Source organism: Felis catus, chromosome B3 (genome assembly GCF_018350175.1).
Source record: "Felis catus isolate Fca126 chromosome B3, F.catus_Fca126_mat1.0, whole genome shotgun sequence".
NCBI classification, from domain to species: Eukaryota; Metazoa; Chordata; class Mammalia; order Carnivora; family Felidae; genus Felis; species Felis catus.
Window position 1 is genome coordinate 124292565 of NC_058373.1, and position 24754 is coordinate 124317318.

The following is a 24754-nucleotide window of genomic DNA, read 5'->3' on the forward strand; positions in this document are numbered from 1 at the left end:
CCCCTTATCAACTTGACGTCCATATGCACCTTCTTAAATCATATTTAATCTCCAAACAAAGGCCATAAGGTCATACTTATGCTTAACATGATAGAGATATCCTATGTACAACCAAAACACACTCATAGTTTTCCTAGAAAAGGATGCAAAGTCCTTAGGTGACATTCACTTTTCTTCTTTATATCTTGTACTTAAATACTGTAATGTAAAATCTGTACATCTTATCTTATGTGATATGATAAAGAGAGAAAAGGGAAAAAACAAATATATTGTATATATTATTTATGTTTATTATATGTATTCATATATATTTATTAAATATTATGTATATGTAATATTTTTGGTGTCAATGCAGAGCTTGTGTCCAATAATCTTAAACGGTCGCTATTTTTAGTTCTCCCTTGTAGGAGGCCCATAGGCAGCAACTATGGCACCCATTCAGAATGACATGATCCTGAAGGGTGACTTCCACAAGGACAGGCCAGGGCACTTGGCCATGTGGTTCAACCAGCTGGTGCAGAAGATCCACAAATACAAGACCTGAGAAGCCAAGGCATGCCACAATGCCCAATGCCCTGCATGTGGGCCCATCCAGCCCACTGTGAGGTGCCCTATGGTGAGGTATCACACCAAAGTGCAAGCTGGCAGGGGCTTCAGCTTGGAAGAGTTAAAGGGTGGAAGGGTGGCTGGCATTCACAAGAAGGTGGCACAGGCCATTGGGATCAGTAGATCCAAGAAGGTGGAACAAGTCCACTAAACCTCGGTAGGCCAATGTGCAGCAGCTGAAGGAATACCACTCCAAGCTCATCCTCTCCCCCCAGGAAGCCCTCAGCCTCCAAGAAAGAAGACAACTCTTCTGAAGAACTCAGATTGGCTACCCAGCTGACAAGACTGGTCATGCCTATAGGGAATGCCTATAAGAAGGAGAAAGCCAGAGTCATTATAAAGGAGAAGAACTTCAAGACCTTTGCCAGTGTTAGCATGACCCATGCCAATGCCAGGCTCTTTGGCATCCAGGCAAAAAAGACCAAGGAATCTACAGAACAGGATGTTGAAAAGAAAAAGTGCCACTGACAAGTTGTGGAAAAAAAGGGCATTATTTTATTTTCCTCAGTACATAGTCACCTTGATAAAAGGCCATATATCCCTTTGGAATACACTGAGAGAAATATTAACAGTATACATTTTTGACAGTGGGGTGAGGTCCTTCCACAAGGGGAACTGTCCTCTCTTTCCTTCAATTCAAGGGGTTCTTAGTCTCTATAAACTGGCTCGAGTTTAGGAATTATGGGTCTGTGATTCTGCTTTTATAATTCAAATTTGTCTCTTGTTCCTGTGACCTAGATCTCTCTGCTTATACAAATCAAGTAAGAATTTAGTAGACTTACCATGTGTTTTACTCCTAGAAATACCATGATCAACTAGCCAATACTATAGGTCTCTGAAAGTCATAATATTCTGAATGCTGCTTTGATTCTGCTGTTCATTATAGTAACCATGCCCACCTTGCCTTTGGTGATTAAATAGCACCACTTGGCCTCTGACATCTTGGGATTCAATTACTTCCATTGCATTTAGGTTTTCCAATTCAGTGACAGATGTTCCCACTATAATTTCTGACTTTGAAAATCAGGGGCACCTGGGTGGCTCAGTAAGTTAGGCATCTGATTTCAGCTCAGGTCATGGTCTCACAGTTCTTAAGTTCGAGGCGCATGTCAGGCTCTGTGCTGACAGCTTGGAGCCTGCTTCAAATTCTGCCTCTCTCTCTCTTTCTCTCTCTCTCTGCCTCTACCACTCACACTCTGTCTCTCTCTCTCTCTCTCTCTCAAAAATAAATATTAGGAAAAAAAAAAAGAAAATCACAGAGCTCCTCAAGAATGTTGGGGCTCCCCTCACAAACTTGTTGTTCATAGTCATAGTGAAAATTATGTCCTTTGTACCCTCCTAGGGTAGATGAGCATATCTTAAATGATAAATCCACTCTAACATTCCAGTCTCCCTAAGCTTTTCAATCTCCTCCTTTCTAGTTTATCAAGGCAGTTCTGGCATTTCAGTTCATTTAGTGTCAGTCACCTGTTGGTTTGTGTTTCAGGTAGCCAACCAACCAACCAGTTAGAGCTTTTTCCAACCCTCTAAGTTGCAGCATTAAATCCAGATCTCTGCTTAGTGGGCCTAAATAAATTCTGCCTGATCCAATTTTATGGTCTTTCTACCACTATGCCACACCTTTAATATTTACTCCTACCCACATTTCTTGGATTTCTCTTTATATAAATTGGAAAAATCAAGTAGTTCTTGTGGAGTGTACTCCACCTATTTATGGGTTACACTTTGTACCTCACCATTAGGGGCCTACAGGAACTTGAGTCCAGTGATAAATCTAGAAGCAAAGAGGAGTGGTGGGGGTAGGTTCTGAGGAGAATCAGCAGTGTCTTGTAAGGCAACTACCTTAGGGGAGGCCATTACAATTTGTTCAGGCAGAGGAGGGTTAATCTCCTCAGATAAGGATGGAGTGGTTGCTTCTACTGGCAAAGAAGACTCATGGGAGTTTAAGGGTTCAATGTCCCCAGCTTTATCAGGATCTTCCCATATGTCCCCAATCAAATTTTCAGGATCTCATTCCTTCCCAATCTATGCCCTCACTTTAATAGCAGACACCCTGTGAGGTTGAAAATTCAATTTGCATTGTAATTCAACCACTTGCGGGATGAGACTCTGAGTTTAGTTTTCAGCAATCTCAGCTCTTTGGCTACAGGTGATAAGGGTTTCTTTCAGGACAGACAGAGATACTTTTAGGTCATTTATGCAGCACATGATCTGGGAATTTTTTATCCTTTTATTTCCTTTCATTTCCTCATCCTTTTATTTCCTCACTTTGTCCAGTGCAATTAGGAGCAACTAGCCAATCTCATACTCATTATTTTGATAAAAATGTTCTAAAATATTAAAAACATGGTCACTCAGAAACTTGTCTAAGAGTTTGATTAGGAGTATCCAATGGCGATACTTCATGAACCTCTATTGTCACATCACATCACAGACTATCCATGCTCTGTTTACTAATGGAGTAGTCATCAGTGCCTTTGATTTAGTAAGATTAGAGAACCAATTCCAAAAGCTGGGCACCATGCTCCAGCTAACTTGACGCATAAAATTAAGCATTATAAAAACGTACAATCCTTAACGTTTTTCATTCTTACCACATTTGATCCATCAACTCAACTTTCAGAGTATACCCTGCCTCTTATCATTTATCACATTCAACATTGTTGCCATCCTCATCCAAACCATCATCATCTCTCACCTACACTCTTAAAATAGTCTTTTTGTTTTCTTCTTTCACTCTGCCTTCTATCCCACTGGTCCTACATACACTCTGAGTCTGTAATTTATGCAACAACCAAAATCGTTTATTTAAGGTCTAAATTTAATCATTTCACTCATCAGCTCCAAAACTCCAGTGGCCCTATCAAACGCAAAAGTAAAACTCAAACTTCCTATTGTTTACAACTCTCTGCAGTCTGACCCTGCCTCTTTCTCTGATTTTACTTCCATATTCACCAGCATTTTTATTAACTTCCTAATTCCCAACTATAGGTGTGTTTTTTTTTAATGTTTCTTAATGTTTATTTGTTTTTGAGAGAGGGAGACACAGAATCTGAACCAGTGAGCAGAGCCCGATGCAGGGCTAGGACTCACAGACCACGTGATTATGACCTAAGCTGAAGCCAGATGCTTAACTGAGTCACTCAGGCACCCATCAACTGAAGGTGTTTTTGTTCCTTTTGCCTGGAAACCTCCTCTCCCAGATGTTTATATGGCTCCATTCAGATCCTTGCTCAGAAGTCACCTCTTCAAAGTCCTTTCAGGGTCACTCCATTAAAATTAAACATTATACACTATTCTCCTACCCTGATTAACATTTCTTCACTACCCTTATCACTGTTTAGCATATTATATGTGTATTTGTTTGATGTCTCCCTTACCAACTAGAATAAAACCTCCAAGGGGACAAGGGCTTGCATGCTTTGTGTCCTGCCAAATCCCAAAGCCCTAGAACTATATCTAATGTACAGTAATGCACAATCATATTCGTCAAATAAATGAATGGTAGTAATAACAGTACCCTAAGGTTAGTACTTATAAGGTTGGGTTAAATTTGATAATACACATATGCCAAAAACTGCTAATTATCTTCTAATGTCAATTCTTCTTTCCTTCTTTCCTAATAGAATCCCCAATTTTTATTTAGTCATATGGTTTCAGTCACTCTGAACTAGTCCCATGCCTGGAATCAGACTGCAACCACTGTTGCACCCACCACCTCATGTTGCCTCTGGACCATGGACCCCACAGTGAACAAGCTTTGGGCCTTGGTGAAAATGTGCAGGCAGCATCTGAGTATTCTGCACACTGAGGAAATGTACTTCCTGCATGAGTGGGTGGAGAGCATGGGGGTAAAATACCACCTGCTATTTATAAAACTAAATCAGAAGACAATATCAAAGAAGAAAAAACAGTAAGAAGGAGGAGGAAAACAAAGACAGACGAATCATAAAGTGAGGAAAGTGATCTAAAAGTTTACAGTGAAGTGTGATTGAACCAGATACTTATGCCCCTCAAGAAATGGGAGATGAAAATGTAGAGATGACTGAGGAAATGATGGATATGGCAAATGATAAAAATGTAGCTGCCAATGATGCCCTAAGTGATGGTGAACTACAGAAAGCCATTGACTTGTTCACAATGCTATTAAGCTGAATGCTTGCTTGGGCACTCTGTATGCCAAGAGAGCCAGTGTCTTCATCAAATTACAGAAGCCAAATAAATACTGCCACCCAAGACTGTGACATAGCTATAGAAATAAATCCTGATTCAGCTCAACCTTACAAGCAACAAGGGAAAGCATACAGACTTCTAGGCCATTGGGACGAAGCAGCACATGATCTTGCCCTTGCTTGTAAACTGGATTATGATGAAGATGCTAGTGTAATGAGGAGAGAAACTCAACCGAGGACCCAGAAAACTGCTGGACATCAGAGAAAGTAGGAGAGAAAATATGAAAAGTGAGAGATCAAAGAAAAATTAGAAAGGGTTAAGAAGGCTTGGAAAGAACATGGGAGAGCCTAGAAGAAAGAAGAAGCCAGAGGACTATCAGGAGCTCAGGATGGCTGTTTCCCAGGTGGCTTTCCTGGGGGGATGCCTGGAATGACAGGGGGCAAGCCTGGAATGTCAGGAATGCCTGGGCTCAGTGAAATTCTTAGTGATCCAGAGGTTCTTGCAGGAATGCAGGATCTAGAAGTTATCATGGCCTTCCAGCATGTGGCCCAGAACCCAGCAAATATATAAAAATATCAGAGCAACCCAAAGGTTATGAATCTCATCAGTAAATTGTCAGCCAAATTTGGAGGTCAAGAATAATGCCCTTCTGACAAATAAAGCCCTTGCTGAAGGATAAGCAACTTAGATCACCTAATGGACGTCACAATAACACAAACCAGCATACCTCTGGCCTTCTCATGGAGAAAGCTGGGGTGCTGTGAAGATAATCCCTACCCCTCTGCCCAATATGCAACTGAGACATTTTACAGTGGTGTCCCATTGGGGTATTCATTCAGATAATATTTTCCTACTAGGAATGACAAACTTTAAACACTTCTTAAGTCTTAAAAATATTTGAAAACCATTTAAGAGGGTGTGTTAATCCCTACATTTTTCCTTACTAATCATTTCAGGTTTTTTTTTTTTCCTCTTTGGCTTAACTGGGCAAGGAAGATATTTCAGTATGGGAGATGTATTGCTTAGTCTGAGTGAAATAAAGGTTTATTAGCAGGGGGCAAATCTCACATTTAAACACATAAAGTTTAAGTTGGTTACTGAGGCATCTTGACTTCTTTTTAAATGCTTTATTTTTAAAACATGATTTATTTGATAAAATCACTGGGACCACCAGTATTGCAGTAGGACCTGGGTAAGGACCAGAAGTACTTGACAAGGCAGCAGAAACCTTACTCCTTTTATAGAGCATGCATCCTTGTGCAGATGCATTGAAATATTGCACTGTGGTTAAGGGATGGTTTTTATAGTGCTGCAGTAGAGTTGGATTACTTAGCTGTGTTCTTGTCTGATATAGAAAATGAACATTTCACATCATTTGAACACAAAAAAGACTCCATTTCCCACCATGCCTTTCAGTTAGGAATGCTCACGTGACTAGTTTCAGCCAATATGGCATAAGCAAAGTTCCACATGAAACTTCTGAGAAGAGATCTTAAAAGAAGTAGGTGAAGAGGAGGAGTTTGTCCCCCTTCTCTTTCTTGGCTGACAGCAATTCAGGCATGATGGCCGGATCTCCAGAAGCTCTAACATCCATCCTGAAGCATGAGATGACCTTCAGAATAGAATTCTACCATGGAGGATCATAAGATACAAAGAGCCTGGGGTTTTGCTACCACAGAGTGACATATTATGTCTAGCCTCTGAACTTCTTGACTGTGAGGAAAAAAGTAGACTTCTTTCATTCTTAATTCATTATTTTGAGATTTTCTGTTTCTTTCAAACAAGAAACAATTTTAACATGTAAGTGACCAAGACAAACTTTGGACTATAAAACCTTAGTAAGTATTCTTTTAGTTGGTATTACTGTCATTATTTAAAAAAAATTTTTTTTAATGTTTATTTACTTTTGAGAGAGAGACAGAGTGAGTGGGTAGGGGGAGAAAGAGAGGGAGACACAGGATCTGAAGCAGGCTCCGAGCTGCCAGCACAGAGCCCGATGTGGGGCTCGAACTCACGAACCGTGAGATCATGACCTGAGCCAAAGTCAGACGCTTAACCGACTGAACCACCCAGGCACCCCTACTGTCATTATTTTTTTTCTGTTTCTGTATCTCCTTGTTAGCATTGTTGTTATTTTTATATGCTGTATACTATACCAAATTTTAGGAATATGGGCAAGAATAAAATAGAGCTTTGATTTAAAGGACATTGTGTTTTGGGAAGGGTGGAGATAAAATGACAGTACAATGTGAAATGTGCTTTAATGCTTTAATAAAAACATGCTATGGGAACACATAGGAAGGAAAGCATAAGTCTTCCAGGAGGAGTAGAGGCAGATTCATTGCAGAAGACATAAATCTTGAAACAAGATGTAAATATGTATAGCAAACTATCATGAGGACAGAAGGTTGGGGAGGGCAGAAAGAAAAGCAAAAGAAATGACTGCATATGGGCTTCCCTATCTGGTGAGCAGGAGTAATTTGGACCTTACCAAAAAAAGTAAAGCTGAGACTCTAAGCTTTATTGACTCTAAGAAAGCTGAGACTCTTATCTTACCCAATATTTCATTGCAAATGTGAAGTCACTGTATTAAACAAACAAACAAACAAACATTAGCATCAGTTTGCTTGATTACAAGATGGGTTGGTATTTTAGAAAGCAAAGAGGTGATTTCCAGATGGAATGTATATAATCAGGTCTATTAAAGGAAATGACATATCTTTGTTGGGCTTTTTGGGGGATAGAGGTGGAGGAAAGAGGCGGGGAGGTAGCAGGAGAGAATATAAAAATGTATAAAATTAGAAAGTTCTTCCAAGGGAAGGATAGCCACTTAAGGTTCTTAAGGCAACAATTTTTAAAGTAGTTTCTAAAAATTAAACTGTAAGTACTCCCTAGTCTGTTCTTTATATTGACAAGCAATAAGGAGCTTAGGATAGTATTCATTTGACTTTATTTTTCAAGGCAATTTTTTAAATAAATTTAAAAATCCTCATCCTAACCTCCACTGTATGTTTTTGTAGTGCAAGTCAGAGGGTAAAGGAAGGAGAACTAAGACAGGAAAACAAGGATAAACAGTTGGGGATTTCTTCCTTAAGACATCTTTACTGCTGCAACCTCAGTGCTTCTGCTGATTCCTAATTTGGACCCTCAGGATTCTTGACATTGTCTGTTTAACCTCCTGAAACTAAGCTGACCTTAAATTTTCTCCTGGAATTTCCTTTTACCTCTAACACTAGATTTAGCATTTATTCACAGCTTCTCTAATACTCACTCTTGATTTTTTATCTTGATACCCTGTCCCACTAGCAAATTATTTTAAAAGTAATTTTTAATATGTCTCAGAGCCAAGTGTACTCTGAAAATGCAATGGAAATCTCTTGAAAACTATTAGCTGATCTATAAAAGTCTGATTTACAGATACTAAATTTCAACAATGACTGTATAATAAAAACAAAACAAAGTAAACAAAACAAACAAAAATACTCCATAAGGCAACTGTTAAAGGAATTGATTTCTGGGACTGAAGGGAAGGGAAAATAACATTTGCTTAATATTAACCTATTATAATGTATTCTTCACCTCAGCTTCTCTTTGCCACATTTTAAAGCTGCAACCCTTTTTACTGACCATATAATTCAAATCTTTCTTTGGAGAAATATGCAATAGTTGGTAATTGCATGCATTCTAAAGCATCTCATTTTATGCCCCCCAAATGCATGATTTACTTTGAATGATAAATATGGCTATGAAATGGAGTGTTTCCGGCATTCACAGATCAAATGTAACTAGGGAGAAATAACTCAGATGCATCCTGATGTTTTATATTTCCATGCACTAATATTTGCTTCACACCATATGTCACAGTAACACAAGAATGTGATAAAGTAGAACAGCCCAGTGGTTCTCTCTTCCAACATCTGGTCTTCTGAGGAAGTCTAGCACTTTAGAGATTCATGTTTAAATCCCCAGATAGGTGGGATAATCAAATGCCTTGGTGAGAGGAAGCAAAGGGAGTACTGGAAAGTCTTCTTCCTATTATCAAATTAGCATCAGTGAATACTGTAATAATCTCAATTGAATTAAACAAACAGACCTAGTAGTCCAGTGGATGCTCCCTGAAAAGCCACACACAATGTCCATTCCCAGGGCAGTAAAGAAAACCAGATGTTAGCTTTTAAAATAGTGGCCATTCATCAAGCCTTCTGACTCTTTGTTTTGTTCAAAGCAGCCGACCCTGGAGGGACCACAGCTACCTAAGGAACAATGGCAAAATCATCTTCCTAACGCTGGTATGGCCAGTCTCCACAGAAAAGATCAAGACCACATCAGCTAAATTGATAGGATTTGCAACACATACTTCTCTCTCCAATCCTTTATAAAAAAAGGGGGGGGGATATGCTTTCATATTTCCTACTCCCTTTCAGGAGTAAATTAACTATATTTGTTCTCTTCATTTCCTCATATGCTCCTTGTTCTTCATGTGGGCACAATATGGCTACCATCCCTACCATTTCATAGAAGCTACCCACTGAGTTCCCAAATGGCGACCATGTAAGTGAAATTTCACATACCCTTTCATTCTTTATTTTCTATCACTACAACATTTAATATTGTTGGCGGCTCTCTCCTTCTTGGAATATTGTTTACTTCATGAAATGCCAACTCTCTGCTTTTGTAATCACTCTCTTTAAGTCTTTTTATTATTATTATTATTTACTTTTTCTAGATACACACATTTTGGTGTGTATCTTAGATCTTGATCTTGATCAAGTGTGTGTATCTTGATCTTAGGCCTATTTGTCTGCATCTCATCCTGGATGATCTATTTCTCTCCCAAAATCCAGGCCCTAATCATTTGTGTGCTGCGTGTGCTGGTATCCTCATTTGCTCCTCCAGGTCTATTGTCCACTCTTCTCTACCCTGTTCTATGCTGTGGGAAACTGACCTCTTACGATGTGCATAATCAGTTCTTTGGTTGGTGGTTTACTTTTGTCAAGGAAAATACCAGTAGGAAAATAGATAGTAGGAGGGGAGAGGTAAGATATTAACATCTTTCTGGCTCCTTCCCTGCCAGGCTCTGGGTTACCAGTGGTTGCATTGCTGTACCAGAGACCATTCCTGTTAGGCAACTTTCTCCTACAGCTATAGCTCTTGTAGTTTCCAGTAGCTTCTCCTTTCTCTTTCCCCTCAAGCCTAGAGGTGGTAGCAGCTTTCAGTTGTTGCTCATTCCAGAGTACCTCCTCACTCTTGCTGTGTTCCTGAACCCAGCCAATAACTTTGTAGAAAGTTCATTAAGGGCTTTTCTAGTGACCTCTTTCCAATACACCATCTATTTGGCTGTCACAACTCTGACCCACCCTATGAAATTACCTTACTCTCTATCTCAAGTTCATCTTTCTTGCCTGAGATCAAGATCCATAACACTGACTACCGTGACTACTAACAAGCCCATCTGAATTTTATGGAATATTTAAATACTAACATGAACAGCCATGAACACATCAGCTTCTCCTGCTCTTTGTATATTTCCCTACTCAGAAAATGACATCGCTATTTTCAAAGCTCAGTTTTTCAAGCCAGAACATGGAAGTCACCTTTAACCCCCTCTCTTTCCTTCACTTCTATTTTTCCAGTGAAATACTAAGTTTTACTGAGTCTGCTCTAAATATTTCTTGAACCCAGTCATTTCCCTCATTCTCATTGCTTTTTTGCTAAACTGGACTACCTTCAACTTTTGTCTGCTTGTCCCTATGATACATTTTCCACAGGGAAGCAAGATCTTTCCAAAAGTCAACTTTCATTATGTCGAAATTCTATTTAAAAAGTCCTTAAAATGGACTTTTCCTTTGGATAAAATCTGGGCTCCTTACCATGGTTATGTGCTCACCCACTACCTGATCTATGCAGTGGTATACCATTTATTATACTTTATTGTAATTTATTTAAATGTCACCTGCCTCCATTTAGAGTGAAAGTCCATAGGTTAGGTATTAGGATTGAATTGTATTCCTCTAAAATTTGTATGTTGAACTTCTAATTCCCAGTACCTCAGAATGTGACTTTATTTGGAAATAGGGTCATTGAATATATAATTAGTTAAAATGAGGTCATACTGGAGTAGGGTAGGTTTCTAATCCAATATGACTGATTTCCTTAGAAAAAGAGGAATTTGGGGGATCCTGGGTGGCTCAGCTGGTTAATCTGACTCTTGATTTGGCTCAGGTCATGATCTTACAGTTAGTGAGTTCAAGCCCCACATCAGTCTCTGTCCTTACAGTGTGAAGCTTCCTTGGGATTCTCTCTCTCCCTCTCTCTCTCTCTGCCCCTCCCCATTCATGTACACACTCTCTCGCTCTCTCTCTCAAAATAAATAAATGAACTTTAAAAAACAAAAGGCAAATTTGGACACAAACATAGACACATGTACAGGGAAGTTGATATAAAGAGACAGGGGGAGATGTCCATCTACAAGCCCAAAAGGAAGCGTGGAACAGATCCTTCCCTCACAACCATTAGAAGGAATTAATGTGTCAACACCTTTATTTTAGACTTCTAGCCTCCAAAAGTATGAGTCTATAAATTTCTTTTGTTTAAGCCACCTAGTTGTGATACTTCTCTAGCAAACTGATATAGCCAGGAACATGTCTGTCTTGATTATTGTGGTACCCTAGTCTCTGACAGTGTCTCAAACATGCACAGTAGGTATTCTATAAATATTTATTGAATAATTTAATGAATTCCTGTAATTACTGTAAAGTAAACTTATATATTGGGCAGGTAGAACAGACCAATTTGATGGAGCTTAATTATTGAAGTATCAAGAATATCTCATTAAAACCTGAACCCAAATTAAAAATTTAAGGACAATGCTTTAGTCAAACCTCATCACATTCAATATTAATTAATCAAGCAGGAAAATACAGTAAATTTTCCATCAGAAAAAAAATGATAAGGACCATTACTCAGCTAGAATAATAATTTATTTTTAAAATACCATATCAAAAAATAATAAAACAATAAAATACCATATCAGCTTTCCCTTATTCCATTCATAAGCTGTTTAGATTTTACTTAACTAAATAATAGAATCATTATTGTCATTTAGGGACTTACACATAGAGGGTGGAAGACTTTGAATGGGTCCTTTGTCATTTTTACTTATACCTGAGGCACCAGGCTAGAAGGGTTATTTAGTTGCTACTTTTTGAGTTTATCTTTTCCTAAGTCAAAGCTGAGAGTTTCAACACCCCCAACAGAGTATTTATGGGCTGCAGTTCGGAAACCCTGTTAAAATTTCATGAATCTGAATCGAATATATTGGTTTATTCAGCTTTCCTTACTGCCCCTAAGGTTCAGATGGTTCAGCTGAGACATGGCCTGTGGATTTCTTAATGAATAGTGAATACTGCAAGTTTGTGTATACTCCCCCAAAATCACATCGCTTAACACAATATCACATGTTAAACTTAGCTAATATCTTGAAAATCAGAGCCTCCATGCCCTTTGGAGTACCACAGGTCAACATGTCACAAATGAAATAATCCTCTTTACTTAAAGACTAGTCATGGTGATAAGTGGTCAATATAATTTGAATTAAATTATATCCTAAATAGTTAAGTCTAGAAAAATCAGCAGCCTAATAAAACTCATTAGTATTGACTTTGTACTTGATGACATCAATGATCTTTCAATTTTTATTCTTCAGGTGTAAAATCACATACATGACATTCATGTATGTCTTATGAAATGTCATCAAGCTTTTTCCTTCAAAGAATGGAGAGTACTTAAATTTAGCCTCTTAATTTTTTTATCTTTATTTTTTAGAGAGAGAGAGAGAGAGAGAGAGAGAGAGAGAGAGAGAGCAAGCACATGAGCAGGGACAAGGGAGAGAAAGAGAGAATCCCAAGCAGCGTGGAGCCCAATTAGGGGCTCGATCCCACAACTGGATCATGACCTGAGCCAAAATCAAGAGTTGGAAGCTCAACTGACTAAGCCACTCAGACACCCTGAATTTAGACACTTTAAATAGCATTTCTTTCTTATTAACTACTATTTTATATATCCACAGCACAAGTCAAGCCGTTAAGTGCATTTGATATTTACCATGTCATACTAAGATAATTCTATAACCCTAGTCAAGTCTTCCATGAAGAGAAACTAAATGATCAGAATCTGGCACTTTCTTTAAATAATGAATCTGTTTGCACCATGTGGCTAGCTCTCAAGCAGAGAAGTCCTCACTTGCTGGCATATTCTTGGCCTATATCCAACTCTGTCTCATCTGAAATGGAATTCTTTTTCTTAAAATGTTATTTGAATCATCATTTTCTTGAGTACCCCAGGCCCTTTCTCTGATGAGTGACCATGCTTTTTTGCCATCAAATTTGGCTACTATACCCAGCTATGCACATGACCCCTCATATGGTATCACTCTTCCTCTAGCCATGCAGATTTCACTCTTAACTTGAGAAATTCAGATCCCTACACCTTATCACACCATCAGTGTGTAGGCAGAGATTTATGTAGTCCAGGAAATGGGAAATAAGATAATAATGAAAGAAGTATAGTTTGCTTTTGTTACTAATCTTGGGCTCCCTTCTCTACATCCATGGACCCTTAGGATCCGGGTTCACAAATTCATGGATATATGTTGATGCCATAATGGTTTCTCCATGGACTCCTACCTGAGTCAGAGTATATAATTTGAAAAAGTTTGTAAGTGTTATAGAATGCTTCTTCCATCAAAAAATATTTTATAATCTTCTCCCTCTTTTAGCCTTCTATCATCATAGCAATTAGAAGACTGATTAGTACACTGCTGCCTGGGACACAAATTGGGAGATAATTGTCCTTGAAAATCTTCTAGCTTAATCCTTGTTGGAGCCATTAGAAATTTGGTTTTCTATTACTTGCAAATAAATGATTTCTAGAAAGTCATCTAATTCAGTCTTTCATATCAAAGAAACTCTAATCCTATTTTAAGATTTTAAGAGTTAGGGGAAGGAGACAAAGACAGGCAAAGGAGAAGAGCAGAAAAGGAATCTGAATGACTAATTGACAATTTCTTGTGTCTTTGAAACACCAGGGCCAGTTTAACATTTTGCAATATTGTCACATTAAGTATCTTGGTCTCCTCATGATTCAACTGGTATTTTCAGGTAGCTTATCAAGGTATCCATGAAGTGATCACTAAATCATTGCATCTAATCAGCATGAAATAAAATTATTGTTTTTAAACATCCTCAAAAATTCTTAATTCTGAGCATTCGGAGCTTAAAAAAATACATCCAAAGAATACATTGTTTTTGAGTTTTGATATGAATTAGCAGAAAACAGATTCTGACACTGACCTAAGCTATTAACAAAAAGATTTAAGTATCAATGAATAAAAGTGGAGCATAGATAAGGATGTTTATTATATCTTTTAAAAGAAACACCTTCATCCAGTGAAGAAATGGGCAGAAAACATGAATAGACACTTCTCTAAAGAAGACATCCAGATGGCCAACAGGCACATGAAAAGATGCTCAACATCACTCCTCATCAGGGAAATTCAAATCAAAACCATATTCAGATATCACCTCACGCCAGTCAGAGTGGCTAAAATGAACAAATCAGGAGACTATAGATGCTGGAGAGGATGTGGAGAAATGGGAACCCTCTTGCACTGTTGGTGGGAATGCAAACTGGTGCAGGTGCTCTGGAAACAGTGTGGAGGTTCCTCAAAATATTAAAAATAGACCTACCCTGTGACCCAGCAATAACACTGCTAGGAATTTACCCAAGGGATACAGGAGTGCTGATGCATAGGGGCACTTGTACCCCAATGTTTATAGCAGCACTCTCAACAATAGCCAAATTATGGAAAGAGCCTAAATGTCCATCAACTGACAAATGGATAAAGAAATTGTGCTTTATATATACAATGGAATACACGGGGCAATGAGAATGAATGAAATATGGCCTTTTGTAACAACGTGGATGGAACTGGAGAGTGTTATGCTAAGTGAAATAAGTCATACAGAGAAAGACAGATACCATATGTTTTCACTCTTATGTGGATCCTGAGAAACTTAACAGAAGTCCATGGGGGAGGGGAAGAAAAAAAAAGAGAATAGAGAGGGAGAGAGCCAAAGCGTAAGAGACTCTTAAAAACTGAGAACAAACTGAGGGTTGATGGGGGGTGGGAGGGAGGGAAGGGTGGGTGATGGGTATTGAGGAGGGCACCTTTTGGGATGAGCACTGGGTGTTGTATGGAAACCAATTTGACAATAATTTTCATATTAAAAAAACACCCTCAGCTTATTAATCTTCTAATCAAAAATATTCATAATTATATCTAAGAGAAAGGATAAGTCATTAATAATCATACATTTAGAAGACTTTGAAAAAAAAAGGGAAACATTTTCTAGTGGAGCAAATTCTTCAAAATGCAGGTAAATGTGATCTAGCAAAAACATCGCGAACTCAGGCCTTTTATAAATACATACATATAATTTCATATTTACCTTTTAATAAAACATTGGAAGGTCAGAATGACAAAATGTGCCAGAACTACAGTTCATATTTAGAGGAATAATGATCGTATCTTTCCATGCTTCTTTTAGATTGACATTGGAATAATTATACAATAGTCCACAAATCGATAATACACTATATACATATGCCTTGTTAGAATATCAAACCCTAAAAGTCTGTTCATACTTTGGTTGGTCAACATTACCCTTAATTTTCTTGAAAAAGCCACACACACACACACACACACCAAAACAACAACAACAAAAAAACAAAAACAAGCAATTTTCTCCCTTCCATGTTGGCTTCCAAAATAATGTCTGCATGGAGCCTGCAGGGAAACTTAGGAATTGGAACTCTTTTTCAATTAGTAAAGGAAAATCAAAGAGAATTTCCAGTAGTGACTCAATTAATCCAAGCACAGCAGGGAGTAACATCCTAATAGTTGGAATAAGAAATGGTGGGAGGATGCCTAAAATACATTTCTAATTCCAAAGCTTGAAAACTGAGTGGCCTAAGGCAATTTTACCTGCCTACCAGTCCTTCATGTTTCCCCATTGTCAAAATAAAAAACTGAAATTTAATTTAGTTTCATCATGTAGCAAGTGTTCAGAATATTTACATGCTCTACTAACGGGGTTCATAGAGCACCACAAAGAAGGGGCCGAGAGACTGACAAGACTATTAATTGCTAGTTATGTCCTAAGTTAAGTTTGTATACCTCAGGTCTTCATTGACGTCAAGAATATTTTCACATCTGTCTTCAATTCTCAGATATTTCTACTTTTCAGGATGGGGAGATATTTATCAATGTACCCGAGACAGTTTTGATAGCATAAGTTTCGGTTTTAAACCTCTCTTGAGAGGCTCTCACATTTTGCAGGTTCACCTAGGCTGATTCCAAGGAAGTCTCTTGAGTAACTATCCTCGGGCCATCTGCATGCATTTTAGCTTCTAGCTGAGATTCCATTGAGTTAACAGTTTGTTAAAATTGTTTTTAGAAATATGTTCCTGAGTGGCAAAGCTCCAAATAACATCTAAATTATCATTTGTGAGGCATGAAGGGGAGTGTGGCTGTCTCCACCACGTCCCCCACAGGCCAAGGTCCACCCTGACAAAACACAGGGTGAAACTCTCATCACACAGGAAATACACAATACCTACAGCAGCTTCAACTCAGAGGCAATGTGACAGCAGAGCTACAGGATAAACACAGCTCATTAGGACAGTGGAGTTTTGCTTGCTTCCTCTTCCCATCTTTTCATTTTCCAATCAAAATGCAGATTAAATTTCATCATACACTACAGGGGCTTTGAAAGTTCAAACTGGTCCCAATAGAACCTACTGAGTAATATTATTTTACGTTTATTGCTATGTAGAAAGAGTCATGCTAATTTTCTGTTTTTGACTCTTCACACATATTCTTTCTTCTGTTTGGAATGTCTTTCCTCTTCTCAACTTGGGTAAAGCCCAATCCTAAAGGAAGAAAGTCTTCCTTGGGAACCTTGTGCCCTCCCCAGGTAATTTGAGTACACATCTACGGACACCCAGGCCCTCCTTTGGCTCCTATTTCATAGCACTTTTCCCACAATGTTTGGGTCACTCTCTGGATCACTAGATTGTAACCTCCCTGAAGTAGAGAACAGATGGCATTACCTTAGTGTCTACAGGGTCTTTAGCACAATTCCTAACACGGAGGTATATACTAAAATAAGCATGTTTATTGAATTAATATACCTAGCACTATCCAGCAATAAATGTTGTCAGTGACTAACAGGATTTAGATTCATATATTCTATGTAATTACTTCAGCATTTTCAACACACACACTAGCATGTAGATAATAGGTTATCTTTAAACTCATCCTTTTCTTAGATTGTCCTCTGACTCAAATGTGCTTTCTTGTAGCCATAATGTATTCTCATTTATCTTTTTTATTAGACTTTGAAAAAAGGGACTGTGCCCTGCTTCCTATGGCTATCAGGGTGCAAAAATAAATATTTTTGGAATGAATAACCAAACAAATCTGAAAAGATAATTGTTGATGCCCATGCCTAGGAAGAGGGCATGGCTATTGTGGATTGACTCAACAGATACACAGCTAATCAGAGGTGATAACTGGAGTTAAGAAGGGAGAGTAGGGTTGGAACCGGGATAAGGAGTTTAGGAAATTCATAATAAAAACCCTTCCACAGACTAAATAACACTAGCCACAGTCAAGATAAAAGAAATTATCTCCTATATAAAGATGTTGCCATAATAATAGGGGGTGTGAGGAGGAGCCAAGATGGCAGAAAGGCATGGAAGCTTTTTGTGTGTCTTGCGTCCATGAAATACAGCCAGACCAACACTAAACCATCCTACACACCTAGAAAACCGACTGGAAGATTAACACAACAATCTGCACAACCTGAACCACAGAATTCAGCAGGTACGCGACACGAAGAACTGAACTTGGGGAGCAAGAAGCCCCGAAAGTAGGGAACCCCTTTTGTGGGTGGAGAGAGGATGGAGACTGGGGAGGGGGGAGCATATGGGAAAATCACCCCTCCCCGAAAGCAGCTGAAGAGAAAGTGGAAAATTGGAAACAGCCGCAGAGAGTAAACTAAAAAGGGAGAAAGGAGAGAGGAGAGGGTTTAAATTCCATTAAAACTGTAAACAAGGGGAGCGCAAAGGCTGCAACTCCGCAGCTCCATACCTGGCGGTGCTCTGGTGGGAAGGGCGAATCCTCAGGAACAGAGTGGGGTCCGGGAGGTTCTCAGGCCACACAGGGAAAAGCCGTCCCACTGCTGGAAGGACACTTGGTAGAGACTGTTGAAGCCACCTGGTCCCAGCAGACCCCGGAAGGCAGCCACTTTCGCTGGTGCTGGGGCAAGGTTGTTGAGGGTGAAGCCTGGTGCCAGATGTGTGTTGCGATTTTTCCATGGTCCCAGAAATGCTGAGGCTACCCTGTCTCATGATTTTTTGGGGGGCGGGCTGGCTCCTGGCTGTAGTCTCAGGGCACTGGCAACAGCAGGGTCCAGCGGGCATTCCTGGGTGCAGCTGGCATTCGTCCATTGCTCAGTGAGACCCTCCCGCAGAGGAGTGGAGCGGGTCATAGCCACAGTCCTTCGGAAGTAAGGGGCTGGGGAAAACAGCTACATCTGAGACAAAACTTAGGAAAGAGGTACCGTCTGCGGCCTGATCACGGAGAGTGGAAAAGCGGGGAGTGGACGAGAACTGAAGACAAAGGACCGGTGCGCGATTGCTGATCCCGGAGAACAGACTGGGTTGATGGGGGGTGCCATTTTTCACCGCTCCCGCGCAAGCGCATGCGCACTGAGGAGCATCGCAACAATCCACCCCAGTAGGCTAGCAGCGCCATCTAGGGGAGAGCAGAGATGTTACACCAAGCCCTGCCCAACTGGGCCAACTTCACTCTTCAAAAACACAAACCTCACCGCTGGCTTAATTTATGGCCTACAAAGAGCTACATGGGCTGACCTCTAGGGGAAAACGAAGTAATTTCAGTCCTACTTCAATCTGTTAGCAGGTTCATCTATTCAATTTTTTTCCTCTCTCTTTTTCTTTTTTCTCTTTTACAATTCTTTCCTTTTTCTTGAATACAGAAAGAGAAAACACTCATTTTCATTTACAATTTTCATTAAAAATATCTGTCTTTAATTTTTATTACTATATTTTTGACTTTTGTGAAAATTTTTTCAAATTATACTTCACTTCCATCATTTTATTTTAGTCTACTTCAGTGTACTCACCTTTTCACATTTTCAATTTCCTTTTTTTCTTTCTTTTTCTTTTTTCTCTTTTTCATTTTTTTTCTTTTTCTTGAACGCAGAAAGAGAAAAACTTTATTTTTACTTTCAATGTCTTTTAAAAATAGTTTTATTTAATTTTTACTCTATGTTGCTGCTTTTATGTAAATTTTTTCAAATTCTATCTTACTCCCATCATTTTATTTCAGTCTACTGCAGTGTATTCACTTTTTCAAATTTTCAAATGATTTCTTTTTTTGTCTTTTCTTTTTCTTTTTTAAATCTTTTTCCTTTTTTCATTTCTTTTCTTTTTTCTTAAATACAGAAAATGAAAAATTCATATTTTTTTCTTTTTAATTTTTATTAAAAATATTTTTCTATAATTTTTTTTACTATATTCTCTACTTTTGTGTATTTTAGTCTACTTTAGTGTATTCATTTTCTCAAATTCTCAAATGATTTCCTTTTGTTTTTCCTCTCACCCCCCCCTTTTTTTTTTGTTTCTCTAACCTGTCAAACCACTTTCTACACCCAGACCAAAACACACCTAGGATCTAGCATCAACTATTCGATTTTTGTGTCTGTGTGTTTTTAATTTTTAGTTTTAATATTTAAAAAAAAATTTTAATTTCAATTTTTCTACCTCATTAATTCTTTTTCTCCCTTCAAAATGACAAAATGAAGGAATTCACCCCCAAAGAAAGAGCACAAAGAAACGACAGCCAGTATTTAACCAACACAGACACAAGCAAGATGTCTGAACCAGAATTTAGAATCATGATAATAAGAATACTAGTTGGAGTCAAAAATAGATTAGAATCCCTTTCTGCAGAGATAAAAGAAGTAAAAAATAGCCAGAATGAAATTAAAAATGTTATAACTGAGCTGCAATCATGGATGGACACAGGGCGGCAAGGACGGACGAGACAGAACAGAGAATCAGTGATATAGAACACAAACTTATAGAGAATAATGAAGCAGAAAAAAAGAGGGAGATTAAGGCAAAAGAGCACAATTTAAGAATTAGAGAAATCAGTGACTCATTAAAAAGGAACGACATCAGAATCATAGGGGTCCCAGAGGAGGAAGAGAGAGAAATAGGGGTAGAAGGGTTATTTGAGCAAATCATAGTGGAAAATGTTCCAAACCCGGGGAAAGACACAGACATCAGAATCCAGGAAGCACAGAGGACTCCCAGTAGATTCAATAAAAACCAACCATCAACAAGGCATATCATAGTCAAATTCACAAAATACCCAGGCAAGGAGAGAATCATGAAAGCAGCAAGGTGAAAAAAAAGTCCTTAACCTACAAGGGAAGACAGATCAAGTTTGCAGCAGACCTATCCACAGAAACTTGGCAGGCCAGAAAGGAGTGGCAGGATATATTCAGTGTGCTGTATCAGAAAAATATGCAGCCAAGAATTCTTTATCCAGCAAGGCTGTCATTCAAAATAGAAGGAGAGATAAAAAGTTTCCTGACAAAAATTAAAGGAGTCTGTGTCCACTAAACCAGCTCTGCAAGAAATTTTAAGGGGGACTCTCTGAGGGGAGAAAGGATTATACATATATATATATACCAAAAGCAACAAAAGATTAGAAAGGACCAGAGAACACCACCTAAAACTCCAACTCTACAAGCATCATAATGGCAATAAATTCATATCTTTCAGTACTCACTCTAAACGTCAATGGACTCAATGCTCCAATCAAAAGACATAGGGTAACAGAATGGATAAGAAAACAAGATCCATCTATATGCTGTTTACAAGAGACCCTCTTTAGACCTAAAAACACCTTCATATTGAAAATAAGGGGATGGAGAACCATCTATTATGCTAATGGTCAACAAAAGAAAGCCAGAGTAGCCATACTTATATCAGACAATCTAGACTTTAAAATAAAGACTGTATCAAGAGATGCAGAAGGGCATTATAATATAATCAAGGGGTCTATAGACCAAGAAGACCTAACAATTGTAAGCATTTATGCACCAAATATGTGAGAACCCAAATATATAAATCAATCACAAACATAAAGAAACTCATCAATAGTAATATCATAATAGTAGGAGACTTCAACACCCCACTCACAGCAATGGACAGATCATCTAATCAAAATCTCAACAGGAAACAATGGCTTTGAATGACACATTGGACCAGACGGACTTAACAGATGTATTCAGAACATTTCATCCTAAAGCAGCCTAATATACATTCTTCTCCAGTGCACATGGAATGTTCTCCAGAAGAGCCCATATACTGGGACACAAATCAGCCCCAAGTAAGTACAAAAATATTGAGATCATACCATGCATATTTCAGACCACAATGCTATGAAACTCGAAATCAACCACAAAAAAAAATTTGGAAAGGTAACAAATACTTGGAGATTGAAATCATTCTACTAAAGAATGAATGGGCTAACCAAGCAGTTAAAGAAGAAATTAAAAAGTATATGGAAGTCAATGAAAATGACAGCACCAGAACTCAAAACCTCTGGGATGCAACAAAGACGGTTATAAGAGGAAAGTATATAGAAATCCAGGCCTTCCTAAAGAAGCAAGAAAGGTCTCAGATCCACAACCTAACCTTATGCCTTAAGGAGCTGCAAAAAGAACAGCAAATAAAACCCCAAACCAGCAGAAGACAGGAAATAATAAAGATTAGAGCAGAAATTAATGCTATCGAAACCAAAAACAGATCAATGAAAGCAGAAGCTGGTTCTTTGAAAGAATTAACAAAATTGATAAACTACTAGCCAGTTGGATCAAGAGGAAAAAGGAAAGGACCCAAATAAGTAATATCAAGAATGAAAGAAGAGAGATCACAACAAACACAACAGAAATAAAAACAATAATAAGAGAATATTATGAGCAATTATATGCCAATAAAATGGGCAATCTGGAAGAAATGGACAAATTCCTAGACACATATACACTACCAAAACTGAAACAGGAAGAAACAGAAAATTTGAACAGACCCATAACCAGTAAGGAAATCGAATTAGTAATCAAAAATCTGCCAAAAAACAAGACTCCAGGGCCAGATGGCTTTCCAGGGGAATTCTACCAAACATTTAAGGAAGAGTTAACACCCATTCTCTTGAAACTGTTCCAAAAAATGTAAATGGAAGGACAACTTCCAAAGTCTTTCTATGAGGCCAGCATTACTCTGATTCCAAAACCAGACAGAGACCCCACTAAAAGGGAGAACTATAGACCAATTTCCCTGATGAACATGGATGCAAAAATCCTCAACACGATATTAGGCAACTGGCTCCACCAATACATTAAAAACACTATTCAACACAATCAAGTGGGATTTATACCTGGGATGCAGGGCTGTTTCAATATCCGCAAAACAATTAACATGATTCATCACATCAATAAAAGAAAGGACAAAAACCATATGATCCTCTCAATAGATGCAGAGAAAGCTTTTGACAAAATACAACCTCCTTTCTTGATAAAAACCTTCAAGAAAGTAGGGATAGAAGGACAATACCTCGAGATCATAAAAGCCATATATGAAAGACCCAACGCTAAATCATCCTCAATGTGGAAAAACTGAGAGCTTTCCCCCTAAAGTCAGGAACAAGACAGGGATGTCCACTCTTGCCACTGTTATTCAACATAGTATCGGGAATCTTAGCCTCTGCAGTCAGACAACACAAAGAAATAAAAGGCATCCAAATTGTCCAGAAGGAGGCCAAACTTTCACTCTTCGCAGATGACATGATACTCTATTTGGAAAACCCAAAAGATTCCACTAAAAAACTGCTAGAACTGATTCATGAATGCAGCAAAGTTCCAGGATATAAAATCAATGCACAGAAATCAGTTGCATTCCTATACACCAACAATGAAGCGACAGGAAGAGAAATCAAGGAATCGATCCCATTTACAGTTGCACCAAAACCCATAAAATACCTAGGAATAAATCTAACCAAAGAGGTGAAAAATCTATACACTGAAAACTATAGAAAGCTTATGAAAGAAATTGAAGAAGACACAAAGAAATGGAAAAACATTCCCTGCTCCTGGATAGGAAGAACAAATACTGTTAAAATGTTGATACTACCCAAAGCAATCTACATATTCAACGTGATCCCTATCAAAGTAACACCAACATTCTTCACAGAGCTAGAACAAATAATCCTAAAATTTGTATGGAACCAGAAAAAACCCCGAAGAGCCAGAGCAATCTTGAAAAAGAAAACCAAAGCAGGAGGCATCACAATCCCAGACTTCAAGCTATACTACAAAGCTGTAATCATCAAGACAGTATGATACTGGCACAAGAACAGACACTCAGATCAATGGAATAGAACAGAGAACCCAGAAATGGACCCATAAACGTATGACCAACTAATCTTTGACAAAGCAGGAAAGAATATCCAATGGAATAAAGACAATCTCTTCAGCAAGTGGTGCTGGGAAAACTGGACAGCGACATGCAGAGGAATGAACCTGGACCACTTTCTGACACCACAGACAAAAATAAACTCAAAATGGATGAAAGACCTCAATGTAAGACAGGAAGCCATCAAAATCCTCAAGGAGAAAGCAGGCAAAAACCTCTCTGATCTTGGCCGCAGCAACTTCTTACTCAACACGTCTCTGGAGGCAAGGGAAACGAAAGCAAAAATGAACTACTGGGACCTCATCAAAATAAAAATCTTCTGCACAGAGAAGGAAACAATCAGCAAAACCAAAAGGCAACAGACAGAATGGGAGAAGATATTTGCAAATGACATATCAGATAATATCAGACATATCCAAAATCTACACAGAACTTATCAAACTCAACACCCAAAAAACAAAGAATCCAGTGAAGAAATGGGCAAAAGACATGACTAGACACTTCTCCAAAGGAGACATCCAGAGGGCCAACCGACACATGAAAAAATGCTCAACATCACTCATCATCAGGGAAATACAAATGAAAACCACAATGAGATACCACCTCACACCTGTCAGAATGGCTAACATTAACAACTCAGGCAACAACAGATGTTGGCGAGGATGCGGAGAAAGAGGATCTCTTTTGCGTTGTTGGTGGGAATGCAAGCTGGTGCAGCCACTCTGGAAAACAGTATGGAGGTTTCTCAAAAAACTAAAAATAGAACTACCCTACAACCCAGCAATTGCACTACTAGGCATTTATCCCAGGTATACAGGTGTGCTGTTTCGAAGGACACATGCACCCCCATGTTTATAGCAGCACTATCAACAATAGCCAAGGTATGGAAAGAGCCCAAATGTCCATTGATGGATGAATGGATAAAGAAAATGTGGTATATATGTATATATATATATATATATATATATATATATATATATATATACATATATACACACACACAATGGATTATTACTCGGCAATCAAAAAGAATGAAATGTTGCCATTTGCAACTATGTGGATGGAACTGGAGGTATTATGCTAAGTGACATTATTCACTCAGAGAATGACAAAAATCATATGACTTCACTCACATGAGGACTTTAAGAGACAAAACAGATGAACATAAGGGAAGGGAAACAAAAATAATATAAAAACAGGGAGGGGGACAAAACAAAAGAGACTAAAAAATATGGAGAACAACCTGAGGGTTGCAGAAGTAGAAAACATTTTTCAGAATTACTGCAATATACTGCCTGCTCATTGGAGGTGCTTACAGTGAGGGTTGCTGGATGGGTTGTGGGCG

At 38.4% G+C, this 24754-nt stretch overlaps 2 pseudogenes; both read left to right on the forward strand.

Annotated features, from left to right (window-relative positions):
- The first annotated feature begins 427 nt into the window (after nucleotides 1-427).
- On the forward strand, nucleotides 428-1086 carry LOC101089196 (annotated as a pseudogene).
- A 3180-nt stretch (nucleotides 1087-4266) lies between these two features.
- LOC101089448 lies at nucleotides 4267-5455 on the forward strand (annotated as a pseudogene).
- Nucleotides 5456-24754: the final 19299 nt, after the last annotated feature.